General features: G+C 53.3%; 1 protein-coding gene across 2 annotated transcripts in view; it reads right to left on the bottom strand.

Annotated features, from left to right (window-relative positions):
* The window catches only part of BCL11A (BCL11 transcription factor A), a 52,391-nt gene that overhangs the window by 17,642 nt on the left and 11,723 nt on the right, over positions 1-23,026 (bottom strand). The window lies entirely within an intron of this gene.

Below are 23,026 nucleotides of genomic sequence, written 5' to 3'. Positions count from 1 at the left end.
ACCGCTGGCGGTCCCACGGGGCGCCGGCGGTACCAGCTAATGGTCGCTTACCACCGCACGGAGGCCAGGGAGGCACGGATTGCGAAGGCCCCCACGGCCCCCGCACCCCCAACCACGTCGCAGCCACCAAAAATCTTCCCCACCTATCACGGATTCAATTAGGCTTCGTTTCAGAGCACCAAGTGCCCGATTTAAGAAAAGTGGCGCAAAGGTAATTAATCGGCGTATATTTACACGCTGTGACATACGGATCAAGTGACAAAGCTAATGGAACAAACGTTGAAAAGTGCGTGTTGAAGACGTGTGCAGAAGGGCATGCTGGGAATTGCACTGCGAGACGAGGAGCCGTGTGGATCAGAGAGGACGCGCACAAGTCAGGCGCGTGTCAATGAGCGTCGAGTGAGTTGGCGCCAGAAGGGACGGTGGTCGGCAACCGCGGCCAGCGGCCAAGCGGCCGCCGCCGGAGGGAACACGCTGAGACTGAGCTCGGCCGCCGTGGAGACGGACCAACGGAATCATTTTGCGTGCAGGAGCTCTATGGGTTGACCCTCAGCCGGCAATTGAACGAACCACGCTGACACAATAATCCTGTTCACGCCGTTGATCGTAAACACAAACTAAGCACTCGTCAATGGCTCCAAATGACTATTCAAGCAAAGAGAGATTTTACAAAAACGGTGTTTTGTTATCCAAATCGAGCTCTCATTGATACCCGGCTGACGTGAGAGCGCGGTGCGTCTCCACGAATACGCCTTCAATGACTCCTTATTCATGTCGTGCTACAATCACTCGTGTGCAAATTGCAATGAAAAGGGAATTAATAATTTCATATTTGTGCGGCTGCAGTGTCCACACGTGTAACGGCGGCAACATTAACAGGTGGTTCGCCGAGTATGCAACTTGAGGGCTTCACGCCAAAGACAAAGCAATTATTTAATTATTTTAGCGGTGGAAATCTAAACATATGAACCTTATGGCGGTACCCCAGGGTACCATAGTACTCCGGCTCTCGACAATGTCCGTGATACAGTCATCTTTAGTCTGTTGATGGACGGCGACGCGGCAATCGACTCATCTCGACGAGCTGTGCACTACGATGCACCACTACGGTGCGTACCGCGAGCGTTCAGGGTTTCGGCGCAATCGTCCTCGCTGTGTTTCGACATCGTGGAGTGGCACTGATTTCGGATTGATCGGTACCCCAGTCGCGGAGTGAAGTACACCCCTGGACAAAAATAGTGTCCCAGAAATAAAATATTTAATTGCCTCGGGGTACCGCCATAAGGATCATTTGTCAACAGAGGAAAATAGTCGAGGATAAAATATTATCGGAGCTTGATGAAGCAAATGTTGTAGCGCATCATGTTCACAAAGGGTTAAGTGAATGTTCACAGGAATATGATGATAACTTGACTGTCAGTGCCAAGCCCAATTGTTTTTTAACTTTGCTTGTCGTTTTATCACCAACGATCCCTTTGGCAAAAAATAAAACGCCGCGTCTCAGCGTGGTCTGAGAAAAAGTAAAAAATGTAAATAAAGATCAAATTGATTCGCCGGCGTGTGGAGCACGTGGCGACGTCAGGTGATATAACCCGAGACAGAGCCCAGCGCTAAACCCAATCCAACAACGGTGATAGACTATTGACACTTTCACCATACGGCACTCTGCCCAAAACTTTCAAACTATTCACATTAGCGTCCAAAACATTTAATGACGGGGCAATTGAAGCAACACAAATTACCGTCCAGGCGTATTCATACCACGTCTCTTGCTCTCTGCATTCGTTGTGTATCAACCGCGAAGCGCAACTAAACCTCGGCCACCCTGAACGCAGGCCCCAGTGAAACTGCGCTCACGCTGCGTGTTTGGGACGGAACGCCGCGAGGTGCCGGTGGCCGCGCTCTCGTCTGAGGAATCTTGCTTACACCACCGCCTCCTTGTCGCCAGCTACGGCCCCACGGCACGAGCCAAGCACGGCACGGCAATCGTAAATAAAAATCCACGCACAGCCTAACAAAACACAAATGCGGCGAAGAAAGTGCCCATTAAAGTAAAGGGAGGTGGTGGGGGGAGAAGCAAAGGACGTGTTACTGGGGCACACACATCTCTGGTTACTGGCACACACATCTCTCTGCTAGGCAAGGATGGTGGCAAGGCGCGTGCCGCGCCGGTGCTGAGGTGGACGCGGCGGCTTCGGCGAGGGCTCGACCGGCAGCAGACGTCGCGAGGCGCGGGCGGGCTTGTACGGTTTCCAGAAACGCAATTGTCATCCACAGCAAATTTTGTACAAGTGCTAAAGAACGATTTATGGGCACGGCATTTGGTTGGCCGTAACAATGCAAAGGGGGCAACCTATTTCAGTTGTGTTTATTGTAGCAGGTAAGGCCGACTGAGCTCTATGGCACTTGTACAGGAACGACCTGACCACAAATGATAGCTCAATGCAGTGGCTTATCATGTGGAAATGTACAGCAGCCAAATACTCTGAACGCATGGAGAGAAATAGCAGAGGACACGGATAAAAATTCACGCGACCAAGGGGAGAACATGCAAACTCCAAATATACAGGCATCAGGATCGGGATCGAACCCACGACCTCCTGCATATCAGGCGAGGGAGTTAACATCTCAGGAATGCGTCGAGATGTTCCTAAACACTGGAATACGAAGAGAACATCATGTCACATTATTGCTAATAATATAAGGCATAGTTCATGAAATTATGCAAGGCATAATTTAAAAGTTATTTAATTGTACAACTGACATCGTGTATTTTCCATGCGCCCTGATTTTCCATGCAAATCGCACTGAACGCAAGACAACGTGCGGCTTCACACTGGTAGATTGAGGTCAGGGTGCGAATAGACCATACCCTGCTGCTTCAGCTCATCTAATAGCCCTAATAACGGTTGCTCACTCCAAGGAACTGGAAGATGTGTAGATGACTGGTCTGCTGATGAAAACCAATATATCATGATCAACAAATGCCAATTAAAAAACATTTAAGTTGCGGGCCTGTTAGCTGTATTGCTGTCTTATTCAGTTCATTAAAGTTAGATATTTTAATGTTGAATGTATTTAATCCACTGCTGGTGGACGAAAGCCCTCTTCAAGCCACGCCGGCTATGGGGGTTATTTTAACCATACTTCACCTCGCTGGCGAGTGCCGGAGCCGTGCGGGGGTGGGGCGGGCAGGCAGAGCCGGTTCAGATCCCACTGATGTGAGCCATGGCCGGGATTCGAACTCAGGCAACTGGTTGCATAGCACAGAGTGCAAACCAAAGCACTGCTACTCCTCTCTGAATACTACCTTCCTTAAAAAAAATACACAAAGAAACCCCAGAAACAGTTTCAACGCCAGCAGAAGAATAGTTAAAATTATAAGTCAAATGATTATTCTTTTTAAATAATGCAGCATGCTAAGGTCACATCCTATTTTAGTCTAAGCCGGCCCAGGGCCGTGCTGTGTACACCACCAGCCTCCCCAATGGCCCGGCTCTGCCTGAGTGTGAGATGTGGCTTGGCAGAAAAGGTGAGGGGCCAGTTCCTGAAAATTCCATTAAACAAACTTTCGGTGTTTTTCTTTCTGCAGAAAAAAAGAAAGGATTAAAAAAACGGGCCAAAGAGCTGTAATTGCAGTAACTGAATCCACAGAGCTTGCTTATCGTGCTTTATAAGAATTTGTTTTAACTATTCCGCTGGAAATAAGGGAAATGAGAGGTCAGACGTACTTTATTCGAATTTGCTTTAAGTTCTCTTGTTTAATAAACGAGAGGAGTGCTCCGAGGTGCCGTGGCGGTGCGTGCGAGCGAGCGTTCGCTGCTGCCGAGGCGACCGATGCTTCATCAAGGAAGCTTCCATCGGCGGCAGCCAACCACCTCCAGCCCGGCCTCCGCCGAGTACAGTGCCGGCAATTTGTAAACGAGCAACGCGATAGGAACGCAATCTCCGCCTGCGCGTACCTTCACCGGCACACCTACCGCACACCCAATGGTCGATGCTGTGCGCCGTTACAAAAGCCAGACTTGCAAGAAATAAATGCCCCCTTATCTTTGAGTGCGTGTTCCATTAGTGCGAAGATGCCCGTGCATCACACACCAGATGCACACTTAAGCTCGCTCTCCCTTTCTCTTACCCTTCAACACATCACCACCTCGCGGCTCGTGTGCCGAACAGATTCACGGGCCATTTGCATATCCGCAGGACAACGATCCAGCGGTGGCGTTGCATCTGCCGACGAATGTCGACATCGTAGGGAAGTACAGAAACTAAACCTCTTAAGTGTTTAAACTGCCGTTTACTGTTTTAGAATGATTACAATTGGAGTAAAATCGGGCCACGCGAAAAGCATATTAGAAATACCGCATCCCAATCGCTCTCTCACTCGGAGGGCTTGACGTGAAAACGCGAATGAGCATGATGCAAGGTCGTAGAACTTTTGCAAGAAAATGCCATTCTGAGACGACAACAAATGAAGGGGCAATGAGAGATAACAGACCAACTCAAGCAGGCTTCTATTGTCCTCTCTCTCTCTGAGCACAGAGTCGCGTCCATCTAAGATTCGTAGCATACCACGCCGACAAAAAAAAACATCGGGCCCCTGAACGCGCCAACGTCAAAGCCAAATTGTTCCAACGTGGCCCTGCCCTCGGCCCTCCTCCTGCGTCTGTGCCAAGTGCCACGTGGCAGGGGCCGTGCTCCGTGGAGCCGGTGGCCCGGCTACTCCCCGCCGTGTACCATTCACGGCTTCTGCATAGCTCGAGGGTGAACCTCAGCAATAAGCCGATCAATTTGGTTTACTCACAATTTTGTATTTCTTTAGTTCATTAAAAAGTGACTTTGAGGGGGGTGGTGGTTCTTTTAATAAACGTTATACAGTTGTGTACGTTTCGTTTTGGTTGTATCGTGTTATGGCCGCGCAGTTTATGAAGACATCGATTCTGCGAGAGCGTGTCAACTATAAATGCATTTTATTTGAAAATGCAGATGGGTAGAATGTTTGTCTATCGCTGAAGGAGACATTTCACAGATTTAAAAACATGTAATCAAATGTCTGTCTAGGTACGTTTCACAGTGACTCATCATCGGCAACGTCAACCCACAGATCTCCTCTCAATCACCGGCATCCCCCGTCAGGGATAGCTCCTACACACACCCATCGCGTGCTTCATAGTCGCCCCCGTTTGGGGTCTTCAAACAAATGGGGCTCCACAAGTAACTCTCCAGAGCGGCAAAACACAGCACTGGGGATTTCAATACCCATTGACAAATTAAACAAAATAAACTTTAAAAAAACAACCGTACATATATAGGCGTTTTGAGAACTAAAATTCAGTGCTGAAGTGGTCTGTCAGCTCATGACCCATCCACGAGCAGTGCGGTGAACTCTAAATGCATTACAAATACATTATACATCCCAATAGGGAACACCATTGCGGACATTTTTGGAGCTGTAATAAAAATCGTGGCACGCGTGATGGAGGTTAAGCATCGAGGCATTATAAACCAGACAACAACTAAAACTCCAGCACCTGCGACAAGCCAGTGGGAGGGGCGGTCGTGTCGGAGCGATCTGAGTTTGCGAGTCGTTGTGCCATCATCATCATCATCGCACTGCGCTATCACCGGGGCAGCAGCAGCAGGAGCAGCAGCAGCAGGAGCAGCGCGCGTGCGGTTCGTCTCGCCCCGAGACCAGACCGACCGGTTCCTGGCCGGGTCGGCCAGACCGCACGTCAACACGTCAACACGAGTCGCCAGTGAGTCGAAGAGCGGGCGACTCGTCTCGCCCCCGGCGGGGAGCTCACGCAGCACAACACAGCACAACACAGCACAACACAACCCAGCCCAACACAGCACAACACAACCCAGCCCAACACAGCACAACACAACCCAACACAGCACAACACAACCCAACACAGCACAACACAACCCAGCCCAACACAGCACAACACAACCCAGCCCAACACAGCCCAACACAACCCGACACAGCACAACACAACCCAACACAGCACAACACAGCACAACACAGCACAACACAGCCCAACACAGCACAACACAACCCAGCCCAACACAGCCCAACACAACCCAACACAGCACAACACAACCCAACACAGCACAACACAGCACAACCCAACACAGCCCAACACAGCACAACACAGCACAACACAGCACAACACAACCCAACACAACACACGCAACCAAACACAGCACAACACAGACCAACACAGCCCAACACAGCACAACACAACCCAGCCCAACACAGCACAACACAGCACAACACAGCACACGCAACCCAACACAACCCAACACAACACACGCAACCCAACACAGCAGACGCAACCCAACACAACCCAACACAACACACGCAACCCAACACAGCAGACGCAACCCAACACAACCCAACACAACACACGCAACCCAACACAGCACACGCAACCCAACACAACCCAACACAACACACGCAACCCAACACAGCACACGCAACCCAACACAGCCCAACACAGCACACACAGCCCAACACAGCACACAGCCCAACACAGCCCAACACAGCACACACAGCCCAACACAGCACAACACAGCACACAGCCCAACACAGCACAACACAGCACACAGCCCAACACAACCCAACCCAACACAGCACGCACACGCGCGCGCGCGGCCAAGGCGACAAGTCGGGGCACAATTGTGGTGCTCTGCCAGCAGCAGCAGCAGCAGCTCTTTGATTCTCATCTTTGTCCCCCACCCCGCGCGGCTCCCTCTCTCCGCTCGCTGCCCCACTCGGCTGACGGTCTTGTGGGAGAGGAGGGGGGGGGGCGTGCAAGCGCCGCACGCAACCCGGTCGAACTTCTTTGCCAGAATCCGAATGTTTATTTATACTGGAGGAATCCGATGAGCTATCGAGCTCTTTTCCACAGACGTCCCGTAGCGAATCCCCCCCCCCGCCCCCTCCTAAAGGGCCGTCACCCACGTGCGAACAAAGGTCCCCGTGGGCCCCGCGACAGGCCGTCGGGCTGCGAGCGCTGCGAGCGGACAGCCGCGGCAGCAGCAGCTTCGCACGAGGCGCGGTGCAGGGTGGCGACGTTTACACACCAAACGAACGCCGCAAGTGACGAGATACAAAACACACACACACCCACAAATCTGACACTTAACAGACAAACAAACAACAACTAATTACAGGTCAACTGGAGTGAGTTGTTGTTGTTGTTCACGATGGTCAAGGGAGCGGTGAAGACAGAAGACGTGGGGCTCAGAGCCATGTGGCGGCGCAGCGACCTTCTCGAGCTGAGCCGCCGGAGAGGTGGGGGGGCAGGGGGGGTGCGGGACTGGGGGTGTGGGGGAGGGGCCGGGCTGCCCGAGCTCACCCACCCACTCACCCATCCACCCCCCCTTCGCCCGCTCCTCCTCCTCTCCATTGTGTCTGAGTCTGTGGAGTGAGCGCCGGGGTTTGGGAGATGTGGGGGGCATGGGGGGTGGCGCTCTGCGTGGAGCAGCAGCTGCCTTTCCTGTCTGCCTGGTGACGGCTGCGAGGGACGCGGCCTCCTCCTCCTGCTTCCTCCTCCTCGCCGCCACCGTCGTCGCTGGGCAGGGCCCGGCCCCCCCTCACCTTCTCTGATCCCGCACCACGTTGACTGTCCGACTGCCGACATCCCGCGTACGGCCACTCGCTCCTTGCCCGTCGTTCTCTGTCTGTCGCCTTCTTCTTCTCCTCACCCCTTCCACTCCTCTCCTCCCCACAGTTGGGCTGAACCCCCCACGGTGCCGCGCGCTGCCCTCGCATCCCGCGACGCAGAGAGAAAGCGCCCCCCCCCCTAGACCCCCTAGCGCCCCCCTAAAGCCCCCTAGCGCCCCCCTAGCGCCCCGCCATCTCCTGCCCAGCGCCCCCCACCACCACCCCCCACCCTCCCGCTGTGTTCCCCCGACTCAAATTGCCAGGACGCGTACAAATTGCTACCTTATGACAGCAGAAACAAAACCCAAAAACAAGAGGGGGACCCGATGTCAAACATTCACATTCGCCTCTTCTATTCCACTTTGACACTGATCTCTGACGCTGCAGTCGCTGCCCAACAATTAACCAGGAGACTTGAACCACTCTCATTTTGGCTTTTTTTGGCAAGACCTGGGAACAGATTTTGCAAGGGAAGGAGCTTATGTATTAATTAAGTCAAATTTGGGACTTGGACGATGACATAAGCACACAATAGCCTCTGGAGGATGATGATGATGATGTCACAGGCTCATTAACGTCCAATTTACCGTGGTGAGATGCATTTCGGTAATATCGCACAGAAATTTCCGGGGCGGCTGTGAGAGTTGAGCGATTGATTTGACAGGGCGGACTGTCTCCGTGGCCAGCGCGCGCACCGCGAGGCCCTCCCCGGCACGCTCACGGCTCGCTCACGGCTCGCTCACGACTCGCTCACGGCTCGCTCACGGCTCGCTCACGACTCGCTCACGGCTGGCTCACGACTCGCTCACGGCTCGCTCACGGCGCGCTCACGACTCGCTCACGGCTGGCTCACGGCTCGCTCACGGCTCGCTCACGACTCGCTCACGGCTGGCTCACGGCTCGCTCACGACTCGCTCACAACTCGCTCACGGCTCGCTCACGGCTCGCTCACGGCTCGCTCACGACTCGCTCAAGGCTCGCTCACGGCTCACTCACGACTCACTCACGACTCGCTCACGGCTCACTCACGACTCGCTCACGGCTCGCTCACGGCTGGCTCACGGCGCGCTCACGACTCGCTCACAACTCGCTCACGGCTCGCTCACGGCTCGCTCACGACTCGCTCACGGCTCGCTCACGGCGCGCTCACGGCTCACTCACGACTCACTCACGACTCGCTCACGGCTCGCTCACGACTCGCTCACGACTCACTCACGACTCGCTCACGACTCGCTCGGCTGTGCCATAGCCGCTGCATAGCCGGCGCACGGCGGCACTGCAGCGGCCTTCAGCAGTCGCACAGAATGCGCATTGTTTGTGCACACGTCCTCCTGTCGCGGGAACACATCGACAATGACCTTTGTCCAGCCTTGAACAACGTGAGGCCAAGAGCTCTGAGTAAGCGTCTATGAAGGCCGGCGTGGAACGTGACAGAAGGGGTGGGGGGGGCGAAAGAACATTTGGCTGTTTTCGTCTCCTCATTGCCGGTGGCAACACCATGTACCACGTGCTCCATTTAGGCCGAGTCAACCAAGGAGAGGCCAGGGTCAGATTCAAATCACACACATTCCAACCGGCGTTGTCGCTGGCCAGGAATCAAACCGAGGTGGCCCGGGATGTTGTGTGACGAGATGAGAGCTCCCGAGACGAGGGTGGACCTCACGTGCGAGCGTGACCTGGATCACCACAGTGGTAAGGCCTAGACTACCGTTCTCTCTCCATAGAAAATGTTTATAAAAAATAAATCCTCACAAATAACTTTGTCATTAGAAGTAAAAATACGTTTTAAATTGTGTCTGAATATCAAAATGTTATAAACACATTTCGCACGCACGCATAGATACTCTAAATGGTGTACAAATACGCATGTAGAATGACGTAAATAATTTGTGTCAAGCTGCCAACGGCCTTATTTAAAAGCACACACACACTGTGTAATATTCACCTACCATTACAATAATGTACAGCTCAAGCCACTGCTGGATGAAGGCCTCCCCACACCGAGTCGGCCGTGGTGGCTTCGGTGAAGGGCAGAGTTTGAGGACCGGTTCAGGATGTCACCCCGCACCTCCGAGTAGCACGGTTGGCTACGTATGGTGTGAAAGAAGTTCAAATTACGTACTTCACTCATGTTTTAGACGTAGCTGGGAATAAAATCCGGGTCGTCGTGTTCACAGCACAGTGCACTAACCACTGCTCCACTCAATAGAATATAGCATTTGAAATTAAGACACTTCCGTAATGAACCTGAACAAATGGTAGTGTATACCCATACACCAACATCACAATCTCAAAATGCACCTCAACACATCCCATGTAAACACACGCAGGCGTTGTAAACACACGCACCGCTACAGACTTTACTTTGCTCTTTGCCTCTCTATTCGCATGCAATAGTGTGCGCCGTATTCATAAATGACATGTATGGACACACGCACGTGCGGACACACGCAGGCACGTACGCACAAACACACCGCTAATTGGCTTCACTCCCTCCGGAGCAGGGGAAAAAATGAGAGAGCGTTAAACGGAACCCAGCACCGTTTTTTTCTCGTTTGGAGGAATCTCACGGAGCTCGCGGACACGGCACCCAATCGCGACGATGGCGGCATCATTAAGCGGCACCGTTTAACGGGCAACTTCGCGGCGCCAGCATCCGCGCCGACTCGCAGGGGGAACGTCTCGGCATTGGCGGGGTAACGACAACGGGAAAAATTGGAAATGACACAAATTCAGAATGAAACGCGAAACCCAAACAAATGGCAATCTGACAAAAGCAACCGCACAGCGCGAGGCGAGACCGGTGCATCGCGGCCGGGGGGGGGGGGGCCCGCGAGAACGCACCGCGATGGCGCCGTGCGGAGAATGCTGCACGCCGAAAATCTGGCCCATTTTCAACAACACACACACACATACTCGGGATCAGATCATAAAATATTCAGCGCATCCCACAAGCCTCATATAAAAATTTACAACTTTCCATAAAGAGCGGCGAGCGCTCGTTGCTGTCTGTGGGCGAGCCGGCAAAACGCGGCGCTCGTCGACGGCGTGCCCCCCCCCACCCCGAGCGGGCGCAGCGACGGTCCGTGCAAGGGAATGCGAAATAAAGAGAGTGGCCTGGCACGCAAGGATAAACGGCACGGGCAAAAGTAATAGTATGGACAAAGAAATGCAAATAAAATAAAAAATAAAGTGTCTAAGTTCTGCTTCTGACGAGCGCTGTTGTCGTTGTGAATTATTGTAATAAAATGGAAGGCAAAAAACAGGTGGGCAGCTCTGAGCAGTCTCTGTTCGCTGCGGTGCCTTTTAGAAAATATCTCTAGGGAGGTCTCGGGTCGCACGCCGCGGCAGGAGAGTGGGCGATCAATCCACGGCATTCTCGGGCAAACTCGGCGCTCATCGAGACGGTGACAAGACGGAGCAAACGCACGCGCGCACGCGGCCACCACGCGCTTACGCCATTAACAGAGTGACGGGCGGACGCGGGGGCCTGCATGCTCGCTGAATGCCTCGTGCGACATCGAGTCCGCCGCGTCCGTGCGCGCTCTCTCAAAGAGTGGCGGCATGGCAGCGTGCAAACCGCGCTGAAAATATTGGTGACCGGGGTACGGTTTGAGGCCACGCAATCATTGACCGGAGCTACCTGTGGTTGGCGCCAATGGCAGTGCCAGATACCGAAAGTCGTGCTCGTATGCCAAGTCAGCCGCAAGTGAGTGCCGAGTGCGACGTGTCAATAGCAAGGCCAGAGAGACAAATGAGACTGTGTGTGGCCTGACCTCTGTAGACCGTGCTGGCTGTGATGTGCGCTCGCTAGCGGCACTTGGCCCAACAGTCTAGGCGAGCAAACGAGGGCAGCGTTTAATCTACTTGCCTCTCGGTTGTTGCTGCTTCATCTCGATCCAAGTCAGTGGCCTCCCCTCTCTCTTCCCCCGCTATCTCCACACCCGTGCCACTGACTCGTAACGTCTCTCTCTCTCCCTCTCTCGATATTTGCGTTCATTCCATGCTGGCTGGGTCTGTAATGCTCTCTCCAGCCCTCCATCATGCTGCAATCGCCAGTGCTTTCAATTAGCAAACCTTAATGTCCGTCGAGAGATAATATTCATCAAAGTGTTCCATATGGAGATGGGCGTGGGGTGGCACTCAACTCAGCTGGTGGCTCTGGGCCAGTTGCGCATATTCCACGGTGCCGCCGTGGCTACCAAAATTTATCCACGGGAGAGCCCGCCGCTTGATTTTCCACAAAGCGGTACTCATTTTAGTAACCCCCAGAGGAATGATGTTATGGGCCAAGTAAAACCCAAACTGCGACTTGAACTTGCAATATTCCGACCGGTCGCGAGTCGAGCACTCTGTCACGTCGCCGCACGCTGTAGACGCTCGCGATCGTCGGTTTTAAATCCCACTCGTGATTTTAAGGACAGGGTTGTGCGTCGGCCGTGCGCTAAAGCAATGAAAATGAGGAGCAATCACTCTTCTTGCTCTGTCTGCCACATGATTCAAATTGCACGAATTCCCTGACAAGAATGTTAATTCACATCAAGGGAAATGGTATTATAAAGATTGCAATAATCCCAGTCATTATTCAAACACATTAATTGGATAAAGCATTCAATACCTAACACGGCCACTGCAGCACATTCCGGCACCATGACCGCGCCGGACTCTGATGCCGCGGTTTACAACAAAAAAATAGAGAAAAAATCCTTTGTCCCAATTGCACTTTTTTCTATAAACAAAACGTGCCTTGCTTGTTGCTTTAATGTTCTAATTAAAGGAGAAAATAAATTGACTTCTGCTCTCGTGTGAAATAAACTTTCACCCCGAAGAGCAACCCGGCACCGAAATGAAACCATTCTGACAGAGACGGAGTCCCACAATAACAGTTACCCTCTCGAGCTATGTACAACACAAAGGCTCCGTACTTACAATTTGTACGCAAGTGATCATAAAATTCATTATCTGGCGAAATGCAACAGGACCTCTCAAATAAATATGCACGGGGAAAGGAGTCAGAACCCCGAACAATCGCCGCAAATGAGAAGACGCACTTCATTAGCGGCAAGCGGCGGGTTCAAGTTTATGACACCGTTCTACACGTAAATAATTCTTGATCGTTTTTTGTTTAATGAGCGTACTTTTCTTTTGTTATATTCCTTGCGGTCGCTGTTGTTGTTTAGGGGCTGACGGCTCGTCGACTGAGAAAGGAGTCACTTGCCCTCTGCAATGCGAGCCACCGAAAATCAAACAAATCCTTCATGCATATTTATCTGTCCTCGCGTCTCGTCCGAAGGCCTCCGTCTCGCTGCACTTGCAGCCCCAGGACTTTGTCGCGGGGGCGGTGAGCTGGGAGAGGACGACACGGAGCTTGGGAACGGCTCATTAATAATGCAGGAACATGATGAAAAGTAATTAACACTAGCTTCATATGCAAATTACTCTAATGAAATAGCGGAAAGTAACCGGGAAAATTAACAAGTCAAATTTCGCTGCAGATTTAAAAAAAAAATCAGAGCTGCTGATTTTTTGCAGAGCATTTTTTTAACACTCTCTCATCCACGTGCCCCCCCCCCCACCTTCCTCCCTTCGGTGCAGCCCCCACATCCGTTTTTCTGGACATGAAGAATGCCACTAAATGACAGCAGCCTACACCTCGTCAAGGTGTTTGGAGACACGGACGCAAAAACCTCGGAATCCCTCCCCTGCTTCTACTCCCAGACTCCCCTCCCCCTTATCACCCCACCCCCCTCCTCCCACAGCCAGCTCTCTCTCCTACCCCTCCCCCAGCCTTCCCCCGCAAAAGTGTTGGGGCAAGGCAATAGGATGGATGTGCTGCTAGGATTTTGATGGTCATTTTGGAATTAATTACAACTTAATGAACTAGATTCTGGCCAAAATGAATATTCATGAGCCCATTTTGCCTTTGAAGATTAAAGAAGTTTTTAATATTCAAATGAGCGTTAGTAAATCTACAAAGCACCGGGAGAGATGGGGAAGGGAATGGCCCGTGTTTTTGCGACATCAATTACAGCGCTATCCGCCGCTTCCTGAAGCAGGAGGCTGGGAAAGAGCCCTGGGGCAGCTGTGCCATTGAACTGTTGTGGAGTGATAGCGGCGCTGATTTGTCTACTTGGGATTTAATGTCCTGGGCCCTCTCGCTAAGGCAATGACACCCCGTAATTAAAATGCGGCGCACGCCCAATCGCGGCATTTCCCCCCCCTTACCACCAACCTCAGCCCCACCACCCCTGCCGACCTAAAACACTCGCCGCGCTGCCCGGCCCACCCTGGCGACCCCGCGGGCACCCACCGACCACCGCCCTCGCCGCCCCCACCCCAAGCAAGCCCCCCGAGTCTCTGCCGCGGCCGCCACGAAGCACCCCATCAGCCGGGCCTGGCCAGAGCGTGAGCCCGTCTCTCTCCTTGTCTCCTCGTCCGCCACGCGTGCCCCTGTCCACGTCACCTCCTCTTCACGAGGAGTTCATCAATATCTCTGAAAAACGGGCGATGGCGATTTTGACACCATTGACACTTTTTCGCATTGTACAATGCGTTTGTGGGTGGGAGTGCGGGCGGTGTGATTTGCATATGGAAATGTACCCTCGGCTCGTCACCTTTCCGCACGTTGTTAATGCGCGTGGTTAATGCGCTATTACTATCAGTAACAATAACGGCATTATTTTAAACAACAGCACTCCAATAGCTTTTAGTGTTGCGGTGGCTGCGCCGTCGTCAGATGAAGTGACTGCGCGACAATTAAACTGCGTGCATTCCGACCGCCACCGCCTCTAAATCTGTGCCACTCGGAGAGGCGTGGAGATAAGGACGCACCCGTGACGCCGAGCCCGCAGGAATCACTCGGCGGCGAGAATAATAACACGCGGTATCGACCGCGTACGGCGACCGTACCGCGACGGCAACCCCAGAGCTGGCGACCGCGCTCTCCCCACGCCTTCACAGAGGCAGACACGTCTCCACTCCACCCCCCTCCACCCCACGGCGACACGTCTCCACTCCACCCCCCTCCACCCCACGGCGACACGAACCCTCGGCCCACACGGCCGCCACGCCGCCACCGCCGCCGCGTCCCCACGCCGCAGCGATTGTCACTCCGCAGGAACGTGTTGCGGGTTAGACGGCACTTTGAGCCTAAACGAAAACATGTGCCTGTGACGAAACATGTTCACCTCCGGTGGAAATTCCACATTCATCTGGCTTGGGCGGCTCTCGCCATGCGGCTAGCACTGCTAAGTGTGCACAAACAAAGTGCTACTGGATTCGTAGGCCACGGTGGGGGTGATGGACCGGGCCGACCCCCGACCGCGATCATAACTCATAACCTTCTTATCGAGGGTCGAGGCTCTAACCACAGTGCTGCCCAGCGGGATTAGCAGAATGTTTTTGTTGTTCGGGCAAAGTAGATTTTGAAGAGTTCAGGGGTGGTCGCGTAGTTTGCGGGGCTCCCAGTGAAAGCGCTGATGGCTTCCCATGATGAAGCGTCGTGAAACGCACCACAGCACCGTTTTAAGGGCTTTAAAGTGAGGGCCCACGAGCATTCTCCTCCTCCACGGATCGCGGTCGGGAAGCATTCAAAGCGGCTGTCTACGGTCCACTCAAGTGCGAAAGGCTGCATTTGAAAGATCCGGACAATGTCTCTTGTTTGAAATAACGGAGGCGTCTCTCATTTAAACGCCCTGTGCTCAAACGAGCGATGGGCGGTGGCTCGTCTCCGTCGGAAGCTCTGAGCCAGTGGAGCAAATTCCACATTCGTATGGCTGGGGCCAATCTATCTGTAGGACTACCCACAACGTGAACTCACACTCTGGGATTTTAAGTTACGCGATCTGATCCAAGATCGCGAGTCGAATGGGTCTGCCCCAGCATCGCGCCGCTGGATATCCTCGTCGTGAGTCACGTGTCCGGCACCGTGGGCCTGCGTTGCGTGCAAGCGTGGCGGCCTGCGGGCCAGTGCAGGAGCAGGACTCGGAATTTGGGGAAATGGGGACGTCGACTCCGCGGGCAGCTCTTCGTAGCCGAGGTGAAGAGATGGAGAAGTTTACGATGCACACACAGACCGTCTTCAGCGGCCTCAATTAGCCACACTCGCTGCTGAGTAATAAATCAAACAAGCGGCAGACAGCACTGTCTTCCTCAGCCAGGCCCTGACTTCCTTACTTCTGGCATGACAAAGCCACTCTGGTAAATTGTGGAAATATAGCAACATTAAATTACGGCTGCACAAGCAAACCTTTTTCTCCTCTACATGACAGCAATACAATGCAACTATTTGTAAAACAAATTGCGGCAGAAATATCAATCCGTTCTCTTTCGACTCTCAGTGGTTGCTCGTACTTTTCTCTCTCTCTCTTTGCCCCGCGGTGTTTCTACGCGAATTCATCCACCGCTGTCGTCGTCGTCGTTGTTGTTGTTGCGGCTAAAGTGCCGCTGTTATTCCATTCGTCCATTACAATCGCCGTCTCACAAGCTCCCGGCGCCCGGTTGGGCAAATTGCCGAGCCGCAGAAACGAGCACGCCAAGAAACGCTGCGGCCGGGGCGCTTCATTGGCCGGGCCAGGGTCGGCGGTGGCTTCGCGACGGCCGGCGGCACTTTGCGAGTACTCGCCGCGACGCTTGGCAGCGCCGCGTGAGCCCCGGGCTGCCTCGTGCTGCTGCCAGCCACGCGGAGGTGATGGCTTTGGACGCCACTTTTACGGCCGCCCGCTGCGGTCCCACCGTAAACGTTTGCGGCCGTTTCCTCCGCGGGGATTGCGCGCACTTCGCCCGGAGGCCAACGAGCGTGGGGAAGGAACGAGGGTTCTTTTTTTTCGTTTGTGCCGATATGGCGTAGATTGAGTGGGTGATGGCGGCGGTGGCGGCGTTGTGTATTTATTCTGCCGCAATCGCTTAATCGTAACCTCATGCACATCAAATGCGTGGGGGCAAAAATCCAAATGAAATTGGCTGCATCCGCATCAAGAATTATTGAATTAGTCGACCGAGGGCCTCATAGAGCGGAGTTGTTTTCAATGGCGGCGGTGCCGTTGTCAAGACGCAAGTGTGACATTTTTATTTATTTTTCTAGCTCACGGATTTCGGACGTGAGTGATACAGAACGTGAGACATCAGGAGGACCGCATCTGAGCTCCGTCTCCGAAGGGACCCTGTGGCTAGAACTGTGACGCACGGCTCTTTGCCAGCGGGAGGGGGTGGGCGAGAGGGGATACGAGGGGCCCCATCTTCTAAACGAACCCTCACCGAGCCCCACGGTGCCCCCTGTCAACCCCTGCATGCGCTCCCCACGTCCCTTTTCCCCAGAAGCCCAAAGGGCCCTCTCAGGCGCATAATGAAGACAGTGTTTAAACACCTGCGTCAATCGATGAGATGCAGAGAAATGGCTTGAGGGACAGTGTTCATCAGGGGAGACGGAGGGAGAGAGGACGGAGGGAGGGGCGGTGTAGGAAGGAGAAGGCTACCCTGAACCGGCCTGCGCTCTTGAACCGCGTCTTTCTTACGAGTTTTTTTTGTTGTTGTTATTTAACAGTGAAAAGAAAAAAGAAAGCACCGGGGCTGGACGAGATTTTCTTTCCAAATTTGGTTTCCGTTGTTGTCGGGGCCACGCCGTTCGCCCGCGGCGGCCGCGCTCGCCGCTCCGGTCGACCCGCGACCGGGCCCCGGCGGATTTACGGCCGAGATGGAAATAAAGAATGAAAATAAAGAAAAGGAAAGGAGAAAAAAAGGCGGGACGGATTTTGACATTCCGCGAGAGGTATCTGATTATTCCCCGCGTGCGTGCGTGCGTGCCTGGACAGTCTCAAGAAAACAAAAGGCATTAATTACGGCAATTTTGGGGTGTTTTGACAATGGCCGTACGCCGCGTGTAACAATCCGCTCGCTGGCAAGGCGGCCCAAAAAGTTAAATGTGAATAAACCAGCAAGGATATTTCTAGAGAGGGTGGCGGTGGGTGGGGGGTAGAGAGGGGAGGGGGCGCGAGGGGAAGAGGTACACAGTCCCTGGACACTCTCTCGCTGTGCTGTACCCCCACAACAACAACAACCTGTACCCCCACAACAACACTACACACAACCTGTACCCCCACAACAACAACAACCTGTACCCCCACAACAACAACAACACACAACCTGTACCCCCACAACAACAACAACAACAACCTGTACCCCCACAACAACACTACACACAACCTGTACCCCCACAACAACAACAACACAACCTGTACCCCCACAACAACAACACACAACCTGTACCCCCACAACAACAACAACCTGTACCCCCACAACAACACTACACACAACCTGTACCCCCACAACAACACTACACACAACCTGTACCCCCACAACAACACTACACACAACCTGTACCCCCACAACAACAACACACAACCTGTACCCCCACAACAACACTACACACAACCTGTACCCCCACAACAACAACACAACCTGTACCCCCACAACAACACACAACCTGTACCCCCACAACAACAACACACACAACCTGTACCCCCACAACAACACACAACCTGTACCCCCACAACAACACAACCTGTACCCCCACAACAACAACACAACCTGTACCCCCACAACAACAACACACAACCTGTACCCCCACAACAACAACACACACAACCTGTACCCCCACAACAACAACACACACAACCTGTACCCCCACAACAACAACACAACCTGTACCCCCACAACAACAACAACACACAACCTGTACCCCCACCACAACAACAACACAACCTGTACCCCCACAACACACAACCTGTACCCCCACAACAACAACACACAACCTGTACCCCCACAACAACACACACACAACCTGTACCCCCACAACAACACACAACCTGTACCCCCACAACAACACTACACACAACCTGTACCCCCACAACAACAACACACAACCTGTACCCCCACAACAACACACACACAACCTGTACCCCCACAACAACAACACACAACCTGTACCCCCACAACAACAACAACACACAACCTGTACCCCCACCACAACAACAACACAACCTGTACCCCCACAACAACACACAACCTGTACCCCCACAACAACAACACACAACCTGTACCCCCACAACACACACACAACCTGTACCCCCACAACAACACACAACCTGTACCCCCACAACAACAACACACAACCTGTACCCCCACAACAACAACACACAACCTGTACCCCCACCACAACAACAACACAACCTGTACCCCCACAACAACAACACACACACAACTTGTACCCCCACAACAACAACACACAACCTGTACCCCCACAACAACAACACACAACCTGTACTCCCACAACAACAACACACAACCTGTACCCCCACAACAACACACACACAACCTGTACCCCCACAACAACAACACACAACCTGTACCCCCACAACAACACACACACAACCTGTACCCCCACAACAACAACACACAACCTGTACCCCCACAACAACACACACACAACCTGTACACCCACAACAACAACAAACAACCTGTACCCCCACAACAACAACAACACAATCTGTACCCCCACAACAACAACACAACCTGTACCCCCACAACAACAACAACACAACACAACCTGTACCCCCACAACAACAACACACACAACCTGTACTCCCCACAACAACACAACCTGTACAACAACCGCCATTCGCCACTAAGTGGCGGTGACGTCACCACGCGGTGCCGGACGGGCAACACTGTCGTGGGCAGTGCTGTGGGGGGATGGCCAATGCCCATTGGCCTCTCCCCTCATGGCGTCTGTGACCACCACAGTGGCTAAACGGGGGCTCTGGACGGGTGCGAGGGGCTGGTAACCCCTGCACCTTCAATTAACCACCACTAAACTACGAATTAAACAACCTGTACCCCCACAACAACACACACACAACTTGTACACATACCCCCAACACTACACAAATTGTACACATACCTCCAACAACACACGACCTGTAACTCGATAGCAGGAGGACTCAAGATACTGCCGCTGGCTGTCGTGCTGAGTGTACACACCCCATGTGTGTGTCTGTGCGTACACGTGTGCCGGTGTGTTGGGGTGTTTTGTGAGTCCGCGTCGAGCATCTGCTGTGTGTTGTGTCCTCGCGCTCACGCCCATGCACACGCACACATACGCACGCTTGTAGAACAGACTCTGGGATACATGAAACGCTTAAACTTCCAAGGAACTAAATTTCAAATAAAGAACACTGCACGTGCATAGAATGCGTGAGGATTCAACTCATCGGGTCAATTCAGATGTAGTTGGCATGATGCCCCGTGATAGAACCGCACCGTACCTGACATCTAAATCGTTACACGCGCCGGAGTATACACGGCAAGTATGCGCGAGCGTGCGTGTGCGTGTATATTTATTCTTGCAAGGAAAAGTCCAAATTGGTTCCACGCCGCCCCCTCACTGCGCTCTCATCCCCTCTCCGCCGGCGCGGTGCCTGGGAAGCCGGCGCGTCCGTGGCTCGCGAGGCGAGCAGGAGACAAAGGCGTCGCGAGCCCCTGGCCGCTCAACCCAGTGACCAAGGTCAGTGCCGAGAGAAAGGGGCCCCGAGGCAGCTGTGCGCGCCGTGGAAATTAGGCATGCAATCAAATTCAAAGCGACCGCCATTGCCACTACAGACCAGGCCAAGAGCATTAGCGATTTTCAAAGGGGCAGACCTAAATCAAATTATATCTGTCAAAGCGGCAGGCTTTAAAGTGACAGAGGCTTATAACGGTTTATTTGGATAAGCGAGTCTTTTATAAAAAAAAAAATGAGAGAAAAGAGAGCGATGGAGAGAGAGAAATAAAATTATTTTAAAAATAAGATTTTTTTTTAATACAGCCATAAAATTCTTTAGATAAATGTTCAATAATAGAGAAATCAATTCATCTTCACGTGTCACAGGAATAATGTATCACATGTACTGTAGCTTAATGCGTCTGCCCGGAGCTCGCGAGCTGCATGCTTGGATTCAGAGTAAAAGGCAATCAGCGATGTCTGCGGGTTAAGGTCGCAGCCAAGGCTGATGCGAACGACCTTGTTTCTTCATATCCTCTCCGGCGGCTTTACATCGCCCAACAACGGCCTCGCGTGCGACAACAACGGCGTGTCCACGCGGGAGGCGTGGCGTGTAACGGGTGACCAACCATTGAGACGAAGGTCAGGGGCCCTTTAAACACCTCGTGCGAGTAACCCGCGCGCGGGGCCCGGGCGTGCGCGGCGAGCACGCGCGCGTACCGCGCTGGAAACGCGCGCCCTATAAATAGGGTTCGTTAGTCATCTTGCGACGGACGAAACGTCTCTCCTCGCCCTCGAATCGAGCACAACAACCGGGCGTACGGGGCACGGACACGCGGGCGCACACAGTACCACACGACGACGGCGACAACGATGACCGCGCCGAGCGGGCCCTGACGAGGCAAGGCTCGGAGGCCGCGCTCGGGGAAGCAGTGCCGAGCGAAACGGAGGTCGGGCGCCATCGACTCCACGTGCGGCCGCGGACGGGCGTCCCACGTGACGCTCGTTCCTAGGCAGTGTCGGCGGCGGTGTCGGCGGCGGCGGCCACGCGACAGCTGCCTAGCACGGCGCTCGCGCCACCCCCCGCGGGCTGCGCTCCTCATATGCACGTCGCTATCGATCGGTATAATCCCGCTCCGCATCGATTTCCAAGCAACGTCAGGCTGATCCCAACACCGTGGGCAAAGCCAGGCCATAACGTGTTTGGCGTTCATGGACCAGCCGGCAGACAAATGTCATTATCTGTTCTTGGGTGCATTATAAAATATCAAAATATTGTCGTGCCTTTTCAATATTTTATGGCGTGCACACAGATTGTTTACTGAGGAGGCCCTGGTTGTGCTTTGGTCGAATGCCACACGCAGGATTCTTTGTCACATCACCACACAGCAGTATAACCTGCAGCAGCACACGAAGCTATGGCCTGACAGAGATGTGGCCGATGTCATCTCACAGTGGGGAGAACTATACAATCTCACAATGGCGCAGCCTGGCAAAGACCATTGGGATGGAGGCCCCTTCTACCCACAATGCTTCACCACAAAAACGACAAAGTGGTTTCCCACTCAATCGCTGGCACTCCTACCATATTTATTACACTGAGCCGTTGCTAGAAATTCCACATTCCTATGCTAGGGGTGAGTTTTTCCAAAGGGGAACCACTTTTAATGTTGCCACTAAGTGGCACCCATTGTATCGACCTGGAATGGATGAGTTGCTGAGTCGATCCCCGACCAGGATTTGAACTCAACCTTCCGATTGCAAGCGACGCACTCCACCGGTCCGTTAACTCACAACCTTCCGGTGGCAGGGCGCTTGGACCGGTGGTCCTATCGTGGCGACGGAGTCAGCGCTCCCTTACATGGGCCACCTGGGCAGCCCGGCACACCGCCCCGGCCCTCCCGCTAACATCAACACAAACGGGCCTGGTTGGCAAAACACGTTCCCTTTCATTTGCCTCGATCAGCCGGCGGTGAAGCTGACGCGATGCCGCGGCGATCCGAGCGGGAAGTGAAGCGCAGCCTCCAACACTGGCGTTGAGAATGCGTGGCAAGTTAAAAAAGCCAAACGGTGTGATGCAATCCATCTCTCCGGCAACAACACCACAAAGGCTCCATTTGCAAAACTGGCATAATCGCACGAAAGCAGCAATTCCGACCGTTATAGCATTTTGTAAATCGCTTGAAAAAATATATATGCATCTTTCTCAAAGGATTTTTCGTGGCATGGCTATGACGGGCGACACGAACGACCGTGGAGTGAGAACCGAGTCGCCCCACGCCCTGAGCCCCGACGGTCGTCAGTGGCTTCGGATCGCGAGGCGGGAACGCCGCGTCCCTCCGTGGCACGCAAGCTCCTGCTCGACCCGCCAAGGCCGATTCGGCAAGGTCATGGACAGATAAAATAGCCAAACAAATATTCCTTCATTTACCCAGAATTCCTCAGCAGAGTCTCAAGAAATTCCCGAGGGCCCCCACCGTCGGGGATTTTTAACCACATTTCTGATCGAGGGTGCTGTGCCCGGGGGATCGCAGGGGATGAGATTAAAGTGTTATGGGAAACCTACTTGCTGTACTGCCTTCTGCAGGCCACCTCAGAGTCCCTTCAGGTGAGCGTCAAATGCGAGCAGATTATTTATTTAAAAGTAAAAATCGCTAATCCGCAAGGGTGGCCCTGCGGTGACAGCGCAAAAGAATGTAAATTCAAACCGTGGGTAGACGTCGACTCATCCCGTCTTCCCTTCAGGGCCAATACAATGAATACCACCACTTTTGCAGAAAGTTAACAAAATGGTCTTTCTTTGAAGATACTGGACCCTA

The sequence above is a fragment of the Lampetra fluviatilis genome, chromosome 7, assembly GCF_964198595.1.
Source record: "Lampetra fluviatilis chromosome 7, kcLamFluv1.1, whole genome shotgun sequence".
NCBI lineage: Eukaryota > Metazoa > Chordata > Hyperoartia > Petromyzontiformes > Petromyzontidae > Lampetra > Lampetra fluviatilis.
The sequence above is the reverse complement of the archived record's forward strand: the minus strand, read 5'-3'. Positions and strand labels throughout refer to the sequence as shown.